Genomic DNA, 22,741 nt, shown 5'->3' on the forward strand with positions numbered 1-22,741 from the left:
AGTGTTGAAATTTTACATAATTAAGTGGAACACAGTTTTCAGCAATTGTTTATTTTTATTTCTTTACAAATGGCATTCATTTTCAAAGGGGGACAACTTTTTCTGAATATTTTCAGTACGCGACAGTACGGCAGAACATGTAATGGTTAAGTAAAATATTGGTAACGATGTTATTCGTTTATAAAATATTTCTGTGTTTTGGTGATATACTCCTAAACCTTAATCCACTCATGTGCCGGACCCCTTTGCTAAAAAACACTATGATAAAGACACATTATTTCTTAATCTTACCTGATTGAGAGGATTGATCTTTGAACGAAATTCAAAATTTACGTTTTATCTATGTTACAAATGGCGGGGTTTCATTAAAGGGAAGTAATTGCGTCAAGTTACTCTAAAGACTGTAAAACCCGTCTGGTACCGTACTCTGTCGGTTGAAAGGCTTATTTGTAAGTAAATCACGACTGTACATAATAAATTGACCTTTATTTGAATAAAAGATATTATGTCATTAAGTGACTGTGTTCACATTCTTCAATTCATTAATAGCAGATTCGAAACAGAGGGGTCTGTCACGTGATTGGATGAACAAAAGATACCTGAAATACTGTATAATAATAATAATAATAATAATAATAATAAACGTTTATAAACACCAAGTTAGTTAATTCTGACATTTTACTCAGATATTATTAATATTTAATATAATAACATTTTATTTCCATTTCTTGCACATTCACTTATTTACTTTGGAGACAGAACACAGTTAAAAAGATTTTCGACTGGAAATGATAAGATTTATTATACTGTGGTGTAATGATCTTTAACAAACTTTACACAAAAGACTGGGACAAAATCGTGTTGAACTGTGATCTGGAGCAAGCCCACATTCTTGCCACTCACATTCATCACATGTACAAAACCTGAATAGTAGGTGTGTGACGAGTATAACTGGTACTTAATGAACAGTGGTCTATTCAATACCGTACCTATTTACTTAAATATACATCTTTTTTAAAGAAATGATAAAATTGCTTAAAGAAAACAATATGCCCTTTTTGTGTTTTTTCAAACATTTTCTAAAAGCAATATAGTGACAATCGCAGTTAAATGGAGCATAAATTCATGTTGATTCATTCCGAGTCAAAAAATGTTGGATAAACTTAAAAGAAAAGCATCTAAATCTCAGAATAGTCACAAATATACTTAACAAAACAGCTATCCCACCATTTCGCCAATATCTAAGTCATTACTGAAACTACTTTTTTTTAAATTTAGCGTACTTTAAGAACAAAAGGTTGTTAATGACACGTTAATTAACATACTGAAATTTTAAAAAATTCAAATTAGAGAAAGGTACAATTTTATAAATTCTACTACCTCGCCCCATTTGTAAAAAGTCACAAAAATTGACAAAAAGTTGTGTTTTTAGAAAACAAATGAACACCATCTATTAGACTAGCCACTAGACTGATAATAATAAATTTCCACATTTTTCCTTTTTTGACGAATTTAATTTCATAGAGACAAAAGCCAGTCTATTTTAGAGATTTTCACAGAGGAATGATGTTAAAATTATCAGTCTAGTACAATCCGAAATGCTCTCTGAGGGATGATATTGGACATAGAATATAGATTGGCTCAGTTCACTACATTTAATCATAAAAATGTAAAAAAGATATATCATAGTCTAAGAGCTAGTCTAACCATCTATAAGAATGGGGAGGTGTATTGCATTGTATTCTGCAAATTTGTAAATTCTTAATAGAGTAATTATCTGTTTATTCTAAACCCTGATCTAAAACTTGATACTATCTTACTGTTTAACAAGATGGAAAACATTAAAGCAAGAGTAAATTTTTGTCCGTTAGTTTGATACACTTTATCTTTGTACCTACGTTATTTATTCATACGCAGAAAATGTATTGAATGCGCACAAAACATGCTGAAACAAATATAAAGATGAAACATGTAAATGAATTCACTATTATTATTTATTGACTATTATATATTATGCTATCACTTAAATATAGTGTGTGACTTGTTTGCTGCTATATGACGAAATGGAATTGTTATTTGTTATCTTTTACATTAGTGCACGTATCAAAGTGTAAACTTTCGTTAGAAAGAATGGTATTAGAGTTAAACAACACAACCGGCGAAGATTATTGATAACATTACGATTATGTTTATAGATTTGATGAGTAATACAATAGCCCCCTAAGCTGAAGAGATAGTAACGGCGTTATAATATAGCTACCTGTCTCGACCTGTCTAGAAAAATTGAAAAAGTGAAAAACCACAGGTCGCCCAACACGACAAAAACGAAAATGTTGCAGGCTCTGTTTGATTGAGCCTGTTCATGGACGGCAGTGGAAATGCAAGCTACCGTCCACGCCCTCTAGCCCCGGGTTGAGCAGAACTCAACATTTACACATGTTATAAGTATCGGAATATAACTTAGAGACATCTGCAAATGTATTCATACGGCGATGCACATGGAACCTTCAATAATACACAGAGTGCAATTCTATGAAAAGCGGCGTATGGTTCCCAGTTAAAATAATGACTTTGCCCTAAATCGGGAAACAATGTGCAGACCTAAACAAACTGAAATTTAGAAAGGGGATCTGAGGTTATGGAGCCTGCATATCACAGAAACTGTCAAAGGTAAAATTAAAAAAGCAGGCACGATGTCCAAGGGGTGATTAAACAATACCCAAAGCTAATAAAGCGGGAGTATTGGAATCACTCAGGCCGAAATGTTCAAGCTGAAAAATTAAACAGTACACTAACACAACATAAATGTCGTGCTGAATGATCTGAAGGGATCGAAATATAACAGCTAATAATATGATATAACAGCTTCTATCATGTACAAGGTCAGCTTTTAGCGAGAATTTTCGTGAATTCTCCCCCTTAATTATTGACTGTGTTAAAGCAATTCCCTTCAAATTGGATTGTATCTCTTACATTAGCTAAAGTCGTGTCATTCATGACCCAAATCAATAATTCTTTGTCATAGATTTTGCATTGATCTTAATATCAATACTCAATAGAAAGCAACAACACATGTAGGCAGTTTTTGATATAAATCATGTTGTTTTATAGATTCATATAGAAATATTATTCCTTTAAAGATATAAAACATTTCTGTAAAAAACATTATTATGTTAGCTTATGATAATACGGAATTCGTGTTGTCATTTAACAGAGAATGAAGACATTTAAATAAATTTCTTTTGAAACTTTAAATTCTGCCATAAAATGACGGCTAAACATTGAAATCCGAGGATTATTTTATAAACGAGCTTTCCCACAAAAACATTTATATTAATTTTTCTCGAGGAAAACGAGACTTGTTTGAAGATACATGTACATATGTATTCCCATTTTGTTTGAATGTTCCTGTCCATATAACAGTTCTTTTGTTTATCTTTACATGCCTAGACGTTTGCTCTTTAAAACATGATAAAATAAAATAAAGTAATAAACTAAGCAATACTATATTTGACATAGGCAAATGGCCAAAAAAAAAAAACACACAACAAAAACAACAACAACAACAAAAAAAAAACAGCAACAAAAACAAGCAATTTAACAAACTTAAAACATACATGTTAGTAAAACACGCACGCACATGTTTTATTAACCGGTCTTGATCCTTACTGAAAACTGCAAGGTTTTCCATAGAAATTAAGAAAAGAAAGAATATATTTGATTATGAAACAAGTTTCTAATTTTGCTTATCAGCATTGGTGTATGTGTATCATTGAGATCCGAACTCATTTTTTAAAATTAGTTCTGATTCATCCTGTCTACTTATTTATAGTGTCAAAGTTACTTAGTTTTGTATAAACAATGATATTTATATAAATCAAATATGCCATTCAGACCTGTTTTTGTTTATTATTAATTCAATCATGAAATCAAATTTACCCGTGTAAAATAAAGTTTCTTTAGCTGTAAAAGTGATTTATGATTTTGCATGCTTTCCACGAACAAAACCGTGACAATCATGTAGGTCGTACTAAAATCGAGATAATCCTACCGTGCAAACTGATGGAAAGCATGCTATTATAAATGTTTTTGTTTCTTTTTTTGTTTGTTTTGTTTTCAAGCTTGGATTTCATATCTAAAATAGACATGATATTGCTCGTCTGTTAATTCCCCCATTTCTTCGTACAGCGTGGAAATCATGCTGCCAGTAGTATCTTTTATTTAGATAATTTTACACATTCTCTATCCCACCCGCCAGCTTTCACTGATCGCCTAAAAATTCATAAGAAAATTGTTCTTATTGACTTCGTTTTTCTCCTGTCGTCGAATGTTTCAATATTCCAAAGGTCGGAACTAATGTAATTTATGTTACGTACTGTTCTCATACCCCACAGCTGCAATTACTTATTCAATTGGGTGGAAAATCAAAGCTCTTTTCTATTCTGTTTTGTTCATTTTTTTTTTACTTTTTCGTCTAATGGGACAATTATGAACGTTGTTATCTCAAAAATCTATATTGAATCGTACGTCATATGCTGGTATATGCAGTTCCGTATATTAACACCGTTTAAGTTACATCAGAACTTTAAGAAATCCAACAGTTTTTAATTTCTTGATACACTTCGACGTTAAATGGAAGCAAGAAGCTTTTACCCTATTACAGTTATAAATATACTGTTGTATTGTCTATAAAGTCAAGAACACATACATATGTGCTAATAAGTTGTCATGTTTGAAAAATATAATTTATTTGCCTCTAAAGTAAAAGAAATTGAAAAGTTTAGTGATTTTCACTATATGCTCAATATAAGCGATGGTGATACTTTTAAAACAAAATTGGAAGCAAGAAGATGTTCAGTTAGAATAAATATTTTTAAATTAAATTGAAGAGGAGAAATTGATGTATACTGTCATATCTGCTAAAATGTTCACAAACCAAAATACATATTTGAAATTAATCATTGAAAATACATTTCCTATATAATCTATTGCTCAAAGTGATATCAGCAGGGAAACCAGTATTGATTATCGGATAATTTTCAAGTGGGACAACCTACTATGATATGCCAGTCAAATATAATAAAAGCTGGGGATGACTAATTGAAGTTTTGATTTTTGTTTGAAATCAAGAGAAAGGACCGAAGCTTTCATATGCAGTACTTCACTTTCTTTGCTACAGGCTATTGGCATGCTGATAACCAGTTAGGCTTTCTAAATGTCGCGCTATATATTTCCCGTACTATGTTTTTCTTCATGGATTATTTAAATTCAACTTTTAAATCTAAACTAAGCTAGATCTGTGAAAAACAGTTGACGCTTGTACACTGTAAAAATATACCGTAATTTTTACGGTATGTACCGTTGAATATTTACGGTATTTTGCCCGTACATGCGATTACGGAATTTAGACCGTTAAACCGCGGTGATTGGTCCAAACATTTTCATTTTCGCACGGCGCAGTTGATATAGGTGTTCAAATACGCGACTGGTTTCATTAAACTGAAAGTGTGTAGGTTTAAACATTTACGGTACAAATACTGTAATTATGTTTTTACGGTAAAATTCCTGGCAGCTGATTTCCAGGACTTTACCGTAAAAATCACGGTTAGGCCTGTAAACTTTACGGTAAAAGTCCTGGAAACCAGCTGCCAGGATTTTTACCGTAAATCATTACGGTATGTTTTTACAGTGCAAATGAAACAATGTAGATCAAAACAAAGATACCAGCCCCAAATGAGTATTATAATTGTTTTATTTGACCCAGGGCTTAATTGCTGTATTCATGTGTTTATGTGACATTTTGCTTGTCTTGGAAGTGGATGTTGATACTGTTCAAAATGTGGTCTTAGACTTTACACACAGCCATTTCAGTTTCAGTTATGCTAAACAGTAGTCATAGCCTCTATGCGGTCTAAACAGCTGATCGCATGTATTGACAAAATTTACGAAAAGGACTTTCAAATGAAAACATTTAGTCAATAGTGGTTTTACAATTCGTTTGATAACACTTCCAGTATGGAGTCTGGTTTATAAATTGAAGATAAATTATCATAATGAGCAAAATGACATGTAAGGGGAAGTTACACCTACCATACAAAGGCTTGAACCATATAGAGTTATCTCCCTTTCATTAAAAGTCTGTTTAGCTTGTCAGTTTCATTACATTCACCTGTCTACCTATTTACTCGATTCATATATATTTATGCATGTATACAAGTTTGTAAGCAGGTAGGGGATGCTCCTTTACCCTATTTATATCTGACTTAGGAAAATAAATGGGACTGCCCCATCATTGGGACCTGAAACTTTAAAAAATGTGTTGCCGTTAATTTGTCAATATTGAATCAAAACTGTGTTAATCATTTTTGTAAATTCACATTTTGTAACAACATATTATTTTTGAACGTATTTCTTCACCTCAGGGAGAGAAGGGGTTAACCCACGGATACTGAACCCTTGTTCCACCACCAAGAAGTGCATGCCATGAATATACTACCACTTTAGATTCCCTACAGTTTATTAACTCAGCGCTGGGTTATAGTAATGAGTACAACTAGTCTACCTACCCCTCTGACCCGTGACATTCCGTGCAAAGCGTAGTTGTAAATACATGTACACTACTGACTAGTGCACAAATTAAACCCACTAGAGCTAATGCGGCTTAATATATTATGTTATTATTAAGTTATTAAGCATATATCTATTTCGTGAATTTTAACTAAAACATTTGATAATTTTAGGTTTTTATTTATTTATTAATAACTCCCTTACATCTTTAAACGATGTTTAAGCAAATAACTTTTTATTTACACTACAGTAAGTTCTTTGATTTTTATGCCCCCGAAGGTGGGCATATTAAAATCGCACTGTCCGTCCGACCGTAACTTTGTAAATTCTTGTCCGGGCTGTAACTCTGCCATCCATGAAGGGATTTTGAAATAGCTTGGCATAAATATTTACCTTAATGAGATGACGTTTCATGTGTAAGACCTAGACCCCTAGCTCCAAGGTTAAGGTCACACTTAGAAGTCAAACGTTAATAGGGTCTGTTTCGTGTCCGGTTCGTAACTTTGCCATTCATCAAGGGATTTTGAAATTACTTAGCATAAATGTTTATCATAATAAGACGACGTGTCATGTGCAAGACCCAGACCCCTAGCTCCAAGGTTAAGGTCACACTTAGAGGTCAAATGTTAACAGGGTCTGTTTTTGTGTCCGGTCCATAACTCTGCCATCCATGAAGGGATTTTGAAATATCTTGGCATAAATGTTAATCATAATCAGAAAATGTGTCATGCGCAAGACCCAGATCCCTAGCTCAAAGCTCAAGGTCATATTTAGAAGTCAAAGGTTAATAGGATCTTTTTCGTGTCCGGTATACAACTCTGTCATCCATGAAGGGATTTTGAAACAACTTTGCATAAATGTTTACCATAATGAGACAATGTGTCACGCGCAAGACCCAGACCCCTAGCTCCAAGATCAAGGTCACACTTACAAGTCAAGTCAAAGGTTAATAGGGTCTGTTTCATGTCCGGTTCGTAACTCTGCCATTCATCAAGGGATTTCGAAATTACTTGGCATAAATGTTCCCTATAATGAGAAAACGTGTCATGCACAACAACCAGACCCCTAACTCTAAGGTCAAGGTCACATTTAGAGGTTAAAGGTTAACATGTTCGTTCCATAACTCTTCCATCGATGGAGAGATTTTAAAATTACTTGGCATAAATGTTCCCTGTATTGAGATGACGTGTCAGACGCAAGACCAAGACCCCTAGCTTAAAGGTCAAGGTCACACTTAGAAGTCAAAGGTTAACATTGTACGTTTCTTGTCCGGTCAATAACTCTGCCATCCATCAAGGGATGTTAAAATTACTTGTCACAATTTTCCCTACAAGTAAAAAATTTGCTGCAAATGCAGCAAAAGAGATTGCATGGCAAGCAAGAGAATTGTAATTTGTAGCGATTTAAGCTCTAAGCAATATAGTTTGTAGAAAAAGTCCAATTTTGACCCTGGGCCCATAATTTAAAAGAGTAAGGTCAAGGTCCTTTTAGAAATTGTTGATGGAGACACCTCTTAATATGGACATCAAACGGTCACAATAGCTCATCTTATCACTATGTGACAGGTATTAAAATGTAAGCAAAAGTGAAGAGTAAGAAGAAACAGAAAAGTGTGAAAGCAACTTATTTTGTAACAAGGGTGCGATAGTCACAAAATACGCCCGTCAAGAGTTTATTAAAAGAAAGGTTTCTGTTGAAGAATTGGTTGTATGATTATATAAGGCAAGTTAATCTTAAAAAAGAAAATAAAATAAAAATAAAAACAAATAAAATTGCAAGTCCACACAAAAATCCTACCAGGTAGAGATAGGTCAAAATACACCTCAAAATTGGATGTAGACATGCATGTTGTACTACAGAATAGTGGTCTCGATTAAGTAATGGAAAAGTTATAATATAAGCTATTTGAAGTAACAACAAAGGGAAGTAATTCTATAGAAGGGACCTGCGCATGACACTTCATCTCATGATGGTGTACAATTCGAGGGCTCGGCGCAAGACTATTCTAACTTGATATTTTACAGAAAATGGTTATTTCACATTTTCTCATGTAAAATCTGGAATTACATAATTCTGTAAATTATTGCAGTAATATTCCAAGATTTTTTCATTTTTTTTCAAATTTCAAAAATATATTCCATCTCAAGTTATAAATTACTTTGTGCAAAACTATTCTAACTCAAGTTAGATTAGTTTTGCAATACAGTTTTATATTATTACTGACTACACATTAATGCAAAACTATTCTAACTCGAGTTAGACTAGTTTTGCAAACAAAGATAATGTAACTTAACTGTGATATGTTTCATGTAAGACTATTCTAACTAAACTTGATGATGTCATTAAATGAGTTTATGATGTCATAGCTCTTTTGGCACTTGTGATTCCATTGTATTGTCTGAAAATGTCTGCCAGGTTATGATTTTTTTGGGTTACCAATCTTTTATAAAAGCAGAATGGAAGACTATTTTCTAAGACTTTAAGTTTTGTAAGTATCACAGTTTTCTTTTTAAAAAGGTCCTAGTGTATATGAATCATGAAATTTTATATTATTCATTGGCACTTTATAAGAGGCGTAATTATTTTAGAAACAATGTCACTCCTAGAGCGACACTAGTGATGGACAGCTTTTTATAGCTTACTTTGTATTGTGTCGTCTCAACATTTTCGCACAGTTCTCGTAGGAACTGACCATAATTTGAATCTGAACTCACTCATCACATTCTTTTTTTTTTGACTTGTTTCAATGACAATTGTGTTTTATGCTTAGTTTGATGTTTGATGAAGTACCTTGACAATGTGACAAATTCATTATATCGTAAATGAAATCGTGTGCAAACAAACATTATGCAGTGGGACCAATCATGAAAGTCGGAGTGAGTACAATTGTTACAGGCCCATAGGACTTTGCTCTTGGTACAGATTTATAATAAGTTCCAAGATAGGCTTCAGTGTTTGATTTTGCATTCCCCTTGTCACTTAATTGTGCATATATTTGAAATCCAGATGAGTGCTAAATAACTTTATTGGACTTGACGACCTGATTGTAGCTCAAAATCATTCATCAACTGTGCAGCTGATCAGAGTCTGTAGTGTTTGCTACATGGACATTTTAATCAAACCTAATGGTTTGAACAGCAAATCATGGTACAGCATTTATAGTGATGTCTGATCTGGGTTTGCACTTAGACTTGATACTATATAAGTGGTTACCATTAAGTTACAATGGTACTCGAAACGTCCATATTTTTTTCAATAAACTGACGCCTCTAATTCATACTGGGTGCATAACATAATTTAATGTGTCATTGCATTAATACTTTTATTTATATCAGTATTTTCAATCTTATTCAGGCTACTGAACAAGTTCATAATATTAACATATTACCTTTATACGTGTAGATAGGTATGTAATACAAGGGTCATTATCTTTGCATTGGGAAAATATGCACTTGTTCTTCAGCAGAGAATATTACGCTTCTATCGTCGCGCAGTATTTCCATTGCAGAACTTGTGCATATGTCCAGATACAAAGCTAATTACATATATATACAGTGTATCTTTAATATATTAGCAGGTTGGACTACAACACCAGCGGACCGGGTTCGATTCCTGGTCACGGCTGATATCCCAACTAGTGTTCAGGGCTGGGTGATTTACTTAAATTGGTACTGTTTCCAGCAGTATCGGCCTAGACTGGATGCTGGGGAGGTAAATATGGCACCTGCCGTGGGCTCAGCTGGAAACAAGGTGTTCCATCCATTCCAGGTGGGGACTTTCGTCGACTACCCACGTTAAACAAGAAACTTTACCTTTACTTTTATCTTGTTTCGTCACTTTAAAAGTTAATAAACATAAAACTGTGTCACTACTGTTAGAACTGAAAAATGGTATGACACTGTTTCACTTACTTTACTTCAAAGAGCTTAAATAAATAACATTTTCAGGTTATTATGTTGTCTGTACAAGGTTCATATCATCAAGGGCATACAAGGTACCATGGGGCTGGATGCAAGGGCATAGCCAATAGTGTAACAGCAATTATGCTTCTTGCAAATGCACAGTCTCCTATGTTATGGAAATCAGATGACATAGACCACATTCTTGAAGCTGGCGATATATACAGTAAAATAGTCCTAGACAAATATCTACTAACATCTGACTCATCAAATGTATTGATAGAAAGTTGTATACTCTATCAAAGTAGTCAATACATTATATAATATATATGTGTAATATTTTTTAAGATGTTTGCAACACAAATTTAAGACCTTTATGTGAATTTTTCACTTAGTGAAGGGCCAAAACTCTGGCCTAGCCGAGTAAAATCCCAAAATGAACACCTGATGCAAAGTTTCATAGGCTATAAAACAATCCTCTAATGTTTTATGACTCTAGGTAAAGTACATTTTGACAAACATGTAGAAAAAAACTTTTATTTTTTTACTTAGTCAAGGACCATAACTCTGGCCAAACAAAGCGGAAAAAAAATAAATAATAATTTAGGTGCACAAATTCACATACCAGATAATATTCCTGAATGATTTCATGAATCTAGGAGAATTTTTAAAGATAAAAATATATGCAACACATTTAGCACTTTATTTGTATCACTAAGTCAAGGACCATAAATCCAGTCTGGCTGAGTAAAATCCCAAACAGAACTCCAGGTGTGCAACTTCAGATGCTATTTAACAATCCCCAAATGTTTGACTACACTTAAGTCAAATACTTTTTGAGATTCAAGTGACACTAACTTGTATCCCACTTATGCATATTTTTGACAATCAAGGGCCATAACACTAGTCTGACTGACAAAAATCCAGAACAAAATCCCATGTGCATAACTTCACATGCCAAACAATATTCCGATGATGTTTCATGACCCTATGATATATATACTTTTTTAGATATATGCAACACAACTTTGCATGATAAATTATCTTTTTACTAAGTCAAGGGCCATAACTTTAGTCTGACTGAGTGATGTCACTAACAAAACCCCAAATGAGCAACTTTATGTGCTAAATAATATTCCCGTTATATTTCATAATACTGGGTCAGATACTTTCTGAGATACATGCGACTTGGGCCCTTTTTATGCCTATTTTAGACTAGAAGTCAAGGGCCATAAATCTTGTCTGTGTGAGATCCAAATTAAAACCCCTGGTGCTCTGCTTCCCTTGCTGAATAACAATCTTGTGAGGTTTGATGATTTTGGCTGAAATACTTTTTTAGATAATTTATGAATGATACACATTGGGACGGACAGATGGAGGGACAAGGGTAACTCTTAAGACCAGAGCATGTGAAATGCTTTTATGGGTTTTCATGTTTTGACTTTGAGTGCAATTAGCACTGGGAGCTTGATTTCTGTTTTGCTGATCAATATGGAATTGACTTTTTTAAATTGTTTTCATATTTAAAGGGTTTTCTTGGTTTGGGCAATTATTAGACAAGAGTGAAACAAAAATACCTTAATTTGCAATTTAATTATATTAGATTCACAAAGATAAGAGGTTGGATTTACATGGATAAGAAAACAGAATCACTGATATTTTCAGTGAAGTTGTTATTTACTTTACAAAGACAGGAAATCATATAAAAACAGATATAAGTATATTTATTCCTTTTTCAACTTGCATGTCATGCAGACTTCTGGAAATTCGTCGGTCCGACGGACATGACCGGACAATTTTGAACAGGTCTGTGGTTTCTCAATCCGGATTCGGTCTGACTGACTGGCAATTATCGTACCCCGAGAACTGCAATATCTCGGACAACATATCAAAATGGCATCACTTACATATTATGCCGGGGCAGGATCGGGAAAGAAACATAAATTAACGCCCAACATAAGTGAAAGGAAACAAATGTATGAAAATAAAAGGGTTGACCAACATTTAACAACTAAAAATGATCACACCTGGCTTGAATATGAATTATAATAAAGAAAAGCAACATATACGTGGTACACTGACATTTTCTTCGGTCCGGCATATTTTTTTTGGTCCGGCAGATTTTTTGGCATTGCTGGACCAAATGTCCGGCCATTTTTTCCAACTTTCCTGAAGTCTGGTCACGGCGCTAAAATGTTTCCACATTTCCCTAAAATCTCACTCTCCCTAATCCTAGCCGAGGGAGAAGTGACTTCTCCCTAAAATCTTAGCCTAGCTTAATCCCTGCTAAAAACAACATAAACATAGCTTCAGACAGGTTGAATGCAGATCAGCCAAATATTTCTTAGCAGAAATTTCAAGATCCACTACTCCTTTGCTGGAGCAGTATTATATCAAAAGTCCATCATTTGTTTTATCTGCAACTTCCGCATGACAAAACTGTTCAAACTGTTTCTAGAAAGTGTTTTTGATAGATCTCTGCAATGAATGCTACTTTTCAGTGCACTTAACATTTCAGAGGGTCTTTTTCCTCTTAACACGCTTAACAGTTATTGTTACAGTTTTAAAGTTTCATTTGAAAAGGTCAATACATGATGTATGTGTATTAAAGGACACCCAGTTTTCTGTGTCTTAGATATTTTTGTGGAATCTCTTTATCATGCTTGATTTTACCAGTTGTTGAATGAAATGCAATGTAAGTCTAAATTATGCTAAAAAATGTAAGAAAATCGACATTTTGCTAGTAATTATAGTACAACTTTTACTGTAATAGCTTGGTACTTCAATTTCTATTGTACATGGGGATATATTTGCAAGAATTTCATTTTAATGATTTCAGTTATTTATGAAATCTTAACACTTGTGAATAACATTCTGTTGTATTTATTGCTAGAATGCTCTAAGAGAAAAAACTTGATTAGAAGTAAGAAATAAGCAGAATTTGTTACTAAAGTCATTTATTTATAAAGATTTTTTATTTTATTGAAAAATATTGGGGTAGGGGCTTCAGGTTCCATTTTTCCTATGGGACTACTCATATATACCATTTTTCTTCATACAACATGAGTCTGCATGACTTAAGATATATTGCAGAAGTATTCAAACTGGAGTTAGAATTATTCTGCGCTAAAAATAATTTGGATTCAACTTCTTTTTTATGCAAAACTATTCCAACTTGAGATAGAATAGTCTTGCATAAAAAAATAGTTTTAAGTAGTGTGTGTTTCTGGTGCAAAACTATGCTAAGTTTAAAGATGTGTATAAAATCAAAATAAATGATTTTATTGAAAAACTGAAAGTGTTTAGTATCAGTTTAGCCTTTTAAGATGTACTGATGATGAGAAACAATTTATAAGGCCATATCCAAAACTACAACGCAATTTTTTTCACTTCCTGACTAATTTCTGAAAATCAAGTTAGAATAGTCTTGCGCTGAGCCCTCGAATTGTGCCAAGTGACATCAAAATCCCTCCATGCATGAATAGAAATGCATCGGACAAAGTCATTCTTGTATCTGACCTTTGATCTCTAAGTGTGACCTTGACCTTAGACCTAGGGATCTGATTCTTGCGCATGACACTCCGTCTCGTGGTGGTGAACATTTATGCCAAGTTATATCAAATTCCTGCCATGCATGAAGAAGACATGCGCCTAACAAAGTTGTCATTCTTGTATCCTTTAACCTCTAAGTGTGACCTTAGACCAAGGGACCTGGTTCTTGCGCATGACACTCCGTCTCATGGTGGTGAACAATTGTGCCAAGATTCATCAAAATTCCTCCATGCATGAAGAGATGCTCCGGACAGTCATTCTTGAATCTGACATTTGACCTCTTAAGTGTGACCTTGAGCTTAGACCTAGGGACCTGGTGCTTGCACATGACACTATGTCTCATGATTGTGAACAACTGTGCCAAGTTTCATCAAAATCCCTGCATGCATGAAGAAGACACGCTCCAGACAAAGTCTGTGGACGCCGCATTTTTTATGATGATGTCCAAAATCTGGCAACAATGAGTTGGATGTCATCCAATGACACCCCTGACTTGATCAGATAATACTTAATACTTTGAACTTTTGTGTCAATGTATTAAGGGGGACCAGAAACCATGGATATAAATTAATTTTATGGAAGACAAAAATACCGTAGATACCCATGTATAATGCGCACCCGTGTATAATGCGCACCCCCGATCTTAGTCCAAATTCCTGGGGGAAAAAAAAAGAAAAAAAAAATTTTGGTCAATTTTTGAGGTGGATGGAAAACGAAAGTAGAGTTTACATCGACACCGGTAATAAATTTTATCTCCGCGGCGGAGAGCAGCATCAGTCTCACGGTACTATCGATTTTTGTTTTCTCGAAAATAAAACCAGTAAATTATTGTTATATTTTTTGTTTTACCTTTTTTAATTCACTATTTTGAATAAATAAATAGCATCTGATTCAATATTTCGGAATGGTATCTTTCAAAATGACATGAGCTTCTCAATTCAAACTGATAACAAAAGGTGTGATAGTCTTTTTGTCACGATCATAAAGCCAGTAATTACCGGCAATTAACGTGTCACCTCGTGTCAATTATGTTGTTCACAGTTTGATCTCGGTTAAAGATAATTCTCGATCTTTAATTAGGCCAAAAAAAAAAATATGTATGTTTCCTGTGACATGCCAGAAAAAAATAGGGTAGGTAGGTCGATTTTTTTTTTTTTTTTTTTTTTTTTTTTTTAGAATATGCATCTTTACATTAGTGGAATTCCCTTGTCTGCTTTTGCCTATTGTCTTATCAATACATATATGTCTATCCTAGATGGTAGATGCTATACACTTTAAATACACAGCTTTTTATATACCCTTTGGCTTTTAATCTTATTTTTAAATACATACCGTCAGAATATTTCAACAGATGCACCATTGGTTCAAGCCTACCTTAAACTCATGATTTTTTATGTCAAGTTTAAGGCAGGGATGTAATTTTTTTTCCACACCACCTGCCCTGCAGGACAACTAACCACTAAAATCTGCTTGCCCTTAGTGAACAGTCACATGCCCTTATAACTGACATGTTTAATATTGTCATTTTTATGAAAGGAGTATTATACATGTACTATAAGTAAATTTAAAATGTAACACTCAGTAGACAAATATGATTCTCTTGTACACTACATTTCCTTTTTAAGGTGGCATATTTGTTCTTCTTAAACTTCCTTTTTACAGCAGACATTTTTATTTTTCTTTCCTGTATTTTTGTCAGCAGCACCAGCCAGTTGCTTTCCAAAATAACTGCAGCAATAGTAATAATAATTAAAGTCTATCCCCTCCTGTATTTTCCTAAACTGTTAGGACAGCATAAAATATTTAGTTATTTTCATTTTCTCAAGACTTATTTCCCAAAAATAATTATTTTGAAAAGTGTCCCCAAAATATGGACATAATTATCATCATCCACACACCCTTTGTGAAAGCGAAAAAAAAAAATTATGGATATTATTCTGTTTATAAGCTAAGTAATTGGCCTTGTTTTCATCATTAATTAACAACCTCCAAAGAGCTAAAAGAAGTGTGTCGGTATCATGGCATCTGAAGTGAAGATCAAAGCGGTATAGTTGCCCGAGATTGTCATGGCATTACGTCATGTTTTCGCGCCATGTGAAACATCACTCTTTGATCGTACCGCCTCGCTTCTTTAAGTTGTTGAGAAGAAAGCAATAAAAAAGTTTCTTCTTTATTTTTTTTTTAAAGCAAATGTACAACATCACGAATGAACTGAGAGGTAAATGTGTCAAACGATTATTCCGGATATCCTACCTCTGTGACCTGTTTGCCCTCAAAGAATTTACATTATTGTTAGAGAAGAATATCTTACAAAGTGTAGTGTCAAAAATAATTCTTGTACGAAAAGATTCATTTAAAACTTAATTAAAAACCGCAACAACATCATACTGCGTTATTCTAAAGCGACATTTCTATTTACATTCACGAGGTCACGTAACCTATTCTGCCGTGCTAACAGAAATCTGTTTGCCAAAAAAAACGTTTTACTCCATGTTTTTAAACTGCTGCCGCTTTTTCATTATTTAAGATTTTTTAATTCTGTTTTTAGCTCATCTGATTTTTTGAAAAAAAATGATGAGTTATTGTCATCACTTGAGCGGTTGTCGGCGTCGGCGTCGGCGTCGGCGTCGGCGTCGGCGTCTGCGTTGCCTGGTTAAGTTTTATGTTTAGGTCAGCTTTTCTCCTAAACTATCAAAGCTATTGCTTTGAATCTTGGAATACTTGTTCACCATCATAAGCTGACCCTGTATAGCAAGAAACATAACTCCATCTTGCTTTTTGCAAGATTTATGGCCCCTTTTGTACTTAGAAAATATCAGATTTCTTGGTTAAGTTTTATGTTTAGGTCAACTTTTCTCCCAAACTGTCAAAGCTATTGCTTTGAAACTTGGAATACTTGTTCACCATCATAAGCTGACCCTGTACAGCAAGAAACATAACTCCATCTTGCTTTTTGCAAGAATTATTGCCCCTTTTGGACTTAGAAAATCAGTTTTCTTGGTTAAGTTTTATGTTTAGGTCAGCTTTTATCCTAAACTATCAAAGCTATTGCTTTAAAAACTTGCAACACTTGTTCACCATCATAAGCTGACCCTGTACAGCAAGAAACATAACTCCATCCTGCTTTTTGCAAGATTTATGGCCCTTTTGGGACTTAGAAATATCAGATTTCTGGTTAGTTTTATGTTTAGGTCAACTTTTTTCTTAAACTATCAAAGCTATTGCTTTGAAACTTGCAAACACTTGTTCACCATCATAAAGCTGACCCTGTTACAGCAAGCAAATAACTCCATCCTGCTTTTTGCATAATTATTGCCCCTTTTGGACTTAGAAATCATTTTCTTGGTTGAGTATTAGTTTAAGGCAACTTTTTCTATAAACTATCAAAGTATTGCTTTAAACTTTCAACAGTTTTTCACAATTCATAAGTGGATCATGTACATCAAGAAACATAACTCTATCCTGCTTTTTGCAAGAATGATGGCCCTTTTAGACTTAGAAAATCATGGTGGACAATTTTCTATTATACAAAAATCAATGAGCGTCAGCACCGCAAGGCGTGTTGTTTATACTTTCTGTTCAAAGTCTGAATTTTGACATATATGTATCATTTATTACTTTAGAAAGAAATAAGTATTAGATCGCGCTGTTTGAAATTACAAGTATACATGAAATTCGCGTTTTTTAGAATTTTGCTACATTTTTGTCATGTTTATTAAAATTATTATAGAATTTAAACTGTATTACTTCTCAGCGTGTTGAAATTTGAAGTGATTATATTAAAAAATGAATGCACAACGCGCATTTTTTGTGTTCGTGTCGATAAACAAAAGTAACGGTGTCACAAATTGACATACGGGCCTTATTTTATCTGTAGTGTAAATGCAGTATGCATCATCTTTGTAAATTTTTGAGTTATTGAGGTAAATGTCAGATTTCGTTGTTATGAAGCCATCACTGCACTTATGTTATGTATAACTCTATATGCAGTCTAGTACATGTATGTAATATTATTGTAATATGAATTTTGTGACAGTCTATTGCATACACATACAATGTCCGTTTTGTTGTATGGCATTAGATATTATATGGATGCCAACTATCATATAACGTTTGATTTATATTGAATTTTGTTAATTTGTAGTTGTAAATAATGGCTGCAGTTTATCATTTCCATTACTATAATGTTTCATCATATACTTTTCATATCATTTCATACTTTAACTTTAGTCTTTTAAGTAAGTAATCTTTGTAATATGGAAGTAATAAGTGACGTATTTTAATCATGTGACGTTTGAACTTAGTAGCACATATGTTTTGTATAAGTAGCACGTATTATTTATGGGAGCCTACGGAGGTATGGTGTACCCAAAGGAGCAGCTTTGTGCCCTGACTTATTTGTTTTGCTATGGTGCTTACCATATGTTATATATTTTAGCTTCTTCCGCCAGACGATTTTCCTGGTGATGTCATAACCCGGAAGTACAATGCCCGAGGTTCACTTGTCTTCACTCTAGGGCTGTCATCGATAGAAACGATATCGATGTATCAACGATATTTTTTGGTCGATCGATTATCGATTCCCATTTTCAAAAATCGATATTTTACAGAGCCCCTTTAAAACAACTTTTTCTGCCTGCAAAAATGTGCCGTAAATAACGGAAGTTGTCAAAAAAGGTCATGTCTAAACTTATACCGTAGCAGTCTTTTCCCACTAGCCGGCACTACCTATATGGGTAGAAGTAAAAGGGGCTCAACTTCAGAATCTATTTGCAAAAAGTTACGTTGTCCTGTCTTGAAAGGTCGCTTCGTTGTTTGTGCATGTAAAAACATAGTGTATATATACTGTTTCTACGTCAATCTCGGCTTTTTACTTGTTCTCGTATACTGATCACTCAGTAAAAGGTACAGAATTTAGCTAGTACCCGTAACAATAACAATCAAAGATGGCCGAAGAGGAAGCCGTCGCCGGCTTAAATAGTGGAAAAGAGTCAAAAGACGGAAAGAAAAGCTTTGTTTGGGTTCGTAGAAACACAGGGTGTTGCTTAAACATGCCTTTCAGTACAACAAACAAACAGTCAAACACTACAAATTTGAGGCCCATCGAAAACTTGGGCAGAAGTTAAAAAAGAAAATAAAAAAAACCCCAAAAAACACGCGGTGCCAGTACCGAATGTAAGTGCAAGGTGAAAATTAGACAGGGTATGAAACAGGCTAAAAATAAATAAAAAAAACATTGTAAATAAATAAATATCTGTGGAAGAGAAATGCAGAATTTTAGCTGTTTGAAACCCAACTCCAGTGCCTGGTATTATAGTTTACTAGGTTGTTAAGTAGGTAGGATAAATGCAAAAGAGGAGTGAAGGCACAATGAAGAGCTATAAAAGATTTCGTTTATTTCATTTATTTCATAGATACAAATACAACACAATCAAACAGTAATATAAAAAGTAGGCAATAAAACTAAACATAACATTAACAAGAAGGTATTTAGCATGCCCACGAACAAATAGGTTGTTAATCTAACTTAATAATCGATATATCGATGTATCGTCGATATTTGTCTTCCGATATATCGGTATCGTCGATATGCCAAAGACCCAATCAATGACAGCCCTACTTCACTCGCCTGGATGTGATATTCCCAGCGCAGAGCTTTCGTCCCATGGTTGTGCCGTAAACCGCAAAGACGATGATTTTTGTTATCCTCTGAAGTCAGCTCAGGGATGCAATCACCTACCACCATAGGGAGCCAACACGGAATCAACGTATTCACGGTTTAAAGGGACTGTATTTTGAATTTAGAAGCTACGTTTTGTTTGTGCTACTTAAAGTTCACAATTGAATTAAAGAACTGTGTCACGTCAGATTAGAATGGAATTTAAGAACTTTTGTATCTAGAGATACTGAACTTTCTTTTTTTTTTCTTTCTTATAATCAGTTGTTTTTTTTTTTTCTTTTTCTTTTCATATCTATTCATTGTTAATAATCATCTTTTGTAAATAAATTTGTAAATATTGTAAAGGGTGTTGATTTGTTCTGATGGTTACTGTCGCCGGTACGGCCTTTCCTTTCACAAACGGCGATATTAGATATTACGAAAGGTCGCACGTGCTCGTGGAATGGAAAATTACCAGCATGACGTTTTGATATCTTTATGATTCGCGGGTTAATTCCAGTCAATCCAGGTATTTTTTTCGTGATATAATTTCTGAACTTGGTAAAGTTACGACGTAAAAACCACTCGCCCGATCAGTCAAGTATACAGCGAAGTCAACTCGTCCAAAGTGCTATAAAAATAAATATTTCTTTGACAATTTAACTCGTCAATGTACGATGGATGTGAATATAGAACTGTCAGATCCTCCCGCAAATTTTCGTCCGAAAAAAAGTTTAGGGTCCGGGGCTAAAATTAGGGTCGGTCGGGTCACCGGAAACATACATATTTTTTTTTTACGCCTTAGTATCATAATTTTTGTGATTTATAAACATTTCTTTCGTCAGAATACTTTTAAATTTATATGAAATTAATTTTGTTTCAAAGAAAAAAAAAACAATTCGATCTTTTACGGAACGTAACGGCAATCTTAGATTTTAGCGGAGACAGTAAACGCGGGGAGTAGTTTCCCTTTACCAAAATGGCGAACATCGGTAACAAACTTGTTTTGAAGTGGGAAAATTGTCTATACCTGTATATTATGCGCACCCACGATTCGGGGGTGGTCCCGGGGGTAAAAAAACTGCGCATTATACATGGGTATCTACGGTAATGATATTGTTATTGACTTGTTAGAAATTAATTACACAACTATGAAGGCCATGACAATTATTAGTCTCCCACAAGTATTTATGACTCAGCTATTTTTTTCTGCATAAGTAACTGGATCCTTCTGCTCTGTCAGTATTAATTCATATCAGTCAATCTATTTCTATGCGATATCTTGTCAGGGATAAAATCTGTAAATTTAGTAGAAAACTGAAACGTTTACTTATATGAATAAATACTAATTCTGCTTAGGCCAGCATTTTTTAATTTTCTGGTTAACGGGAGCGCCGACCCTATTTTTTGACAAAACAAAATAAAAATAAAAGTCATTTTCAGTACTTTTATTTTCATTTTACCCGCCGACCGTCCATAATCGCTGCTGCCAAAAATAAAAGTTTAACTGTAAGGTAGAGGTTTTGAATCAGGATCAGCAGACGCATGAAAAATGGCAGCCTGCATGAATGTAAACTGTGAAATTAAATTGGAAAAGTATGCAAGTTAACAGACAATAATCTTTGGAATAAGTTTGCAGAGATAACAAGTATTGTAAAGAAATTGGATCTGAGTAGAAATTACAGCACCTAAAGCTCAACATTAGAAATAATCACGAAAAATGACCTTCAGTTCACTATCAACGCTGTCCAGATGTTGAAAAATCTGGCGTATCACATGTATGAGATTTGTTGTCTGTATATTATAACTGGACAACGATCAAATTCATGTGGGACTGTCAGAAAAATACCACAATTGATAAAAAGGAAAGAAACCAAAGAAATGACAGAATGGAAGAGCAAAAGTGAGTATCAACTTGCTAAACACATTTTTCTTTTTTGGAAGTGGCTATTCCTACGGTCCCGTAAGAATAGCCCCACGGGCTATTCCTACGGCTCTCCCGTAAGAGTAGTGAAATAGCCCGCAGGTGGCTATTCCTACGGCTCTAAAGACAGTTTTGTATGTCCATCTTGAACTGCATTGTACGGAATTAATTTAAATGGTATATTTTCGAACAAATTGTTTACCTTTTAGTATCACATCGAGAGAGAACTTTGCATGTCAATTTTCAAGAAAAAATAGTTATATATAAGGTGGTTTTGAAACGAAAAACATATACGGGTGTTGATTTCGCCAGATTCTACTGTATACGCAGAAATTTTAAATGACAGGCAAAATCAAGATATAAAATTTAAAGTGATGATTTTTTAAAGGATCATTTTAAGCTTTTATTCACGAAAAACGTTTGAGGGTGTTGATTTTGACAGAATTTATATGCAAAGAAATCTCAAGTAAAAGGCAAAATCAAGACATAAAATCTAAAGTGTTGAATACTTTTTAAAATCCTTTTAAGCTTTTATTAAGTATATATTGCTACGTGTGCATGCCAATTTTCAAGAAAAAATATACTAAGTATTAATTAGAAACGAAAAGTATATACGGGTGTTGATTTTGCCAGATGGTCATCGACATGCAAAATCAAGTCATAAAGTCATAAAGATTACAGGGAGCACTTTGGTAAAAATTATTATCATTTCATTTCAAACCACAGTTTGTGGTTACCATATCTTGCCATCCAAATTAATTGCCTTATTTTTTCAGTTCACTTAGAGATAATCGTCTTTAAGATATGTAAGTGTTATTTTACATTGTTTTAAAGAAAAGGAAGTAATATTCAAATCACTGAACTTAGCGCAAATATCGGTTAAAAACCAATAATTACCGGTATGTTGTTAGTACCAGGTAGATAAATGGTTTATAGCGGTGGAAGAACAATTCATCAGAAAATAGTTCGTACTGTTTTTCAAGGAATTTTTTTAATTTTTCAAAGTTTCTTTTTAAGAGTTTTACTTCAGTTTAGACCACAATTACTGCCTGTGCTTGTGAACATGTAGAAAATATTATAAGTCTTCTTATAAAACAATGTTTCACATTCTGAGTACATTTTCATGTTTTTATTGAAAAG

At 33.8% G+C, this 22,741-nt stretch overlaps 2 protein-coding genes across 8 annotated transcripts in view; one reads left to right on the forward strand and one right to left on the reverse strand.

Moving 5' to 3' along the window:
• LOC123528843 (DNA/RNA-binding protein KIN17-like) overlaps positions 1-419 on the reverse strand; it is a 52,256-nt gene extending 51,837 nt beyond the window's left edge. The window contains exon 1 of one of the 2 annotated variants that reach the window (XM_053521883.1): positions 292-419. The gene's annotated coding sequence lies outside the window, so the exon portion shown is untranslated. The remainder of the gene's footprint in view (positions 1-291) is intronic. The other variant, XM_045308869.2, reaches the window with a different exon arrangement.
• Positions 420-5,418: 4,999 nt separating this feature from the next.
• LOC123528630 (adiponectin receptor protein 1-like) overlaps positions 5,419-22,741 on the forward strand; it is a 36,226-nt gene continuing 18,903 nt past the window's right edge. The window contains exon 1 of one of the 6 annotated variants that reach the window (XM_053521877.1): positions 5,419-5,505. The gene's annotated coding sequence lies outside the window, so the exon portion shown is untranslated. Of the gene's footprint in view, positions 5,529-5,909; positions 6,070-22,741 lie in introns of those variants that run through there. The other 5 variants (XM_053521882.1, XM_053521878.1, XM_053521879.1 and 2 more) reach the window with 5 other exon arrangements.

Source organism: Mercenaria mercenaria, chromosome 13 (assembly GCF_021730395.1).
Source record: "Mercenaria mercenaria strain notata chromosome 13, MADL_Memer_1, whole genome shotgun sequence".
In the NCBI taxonomy this organism is placed as follows: domain Eukaryota; kingdom Metazoa; phylum Mollusca; class Bivalvia; order Venerida; family Veneridae; genus Mercenaria; species Mercenaria mercenaria.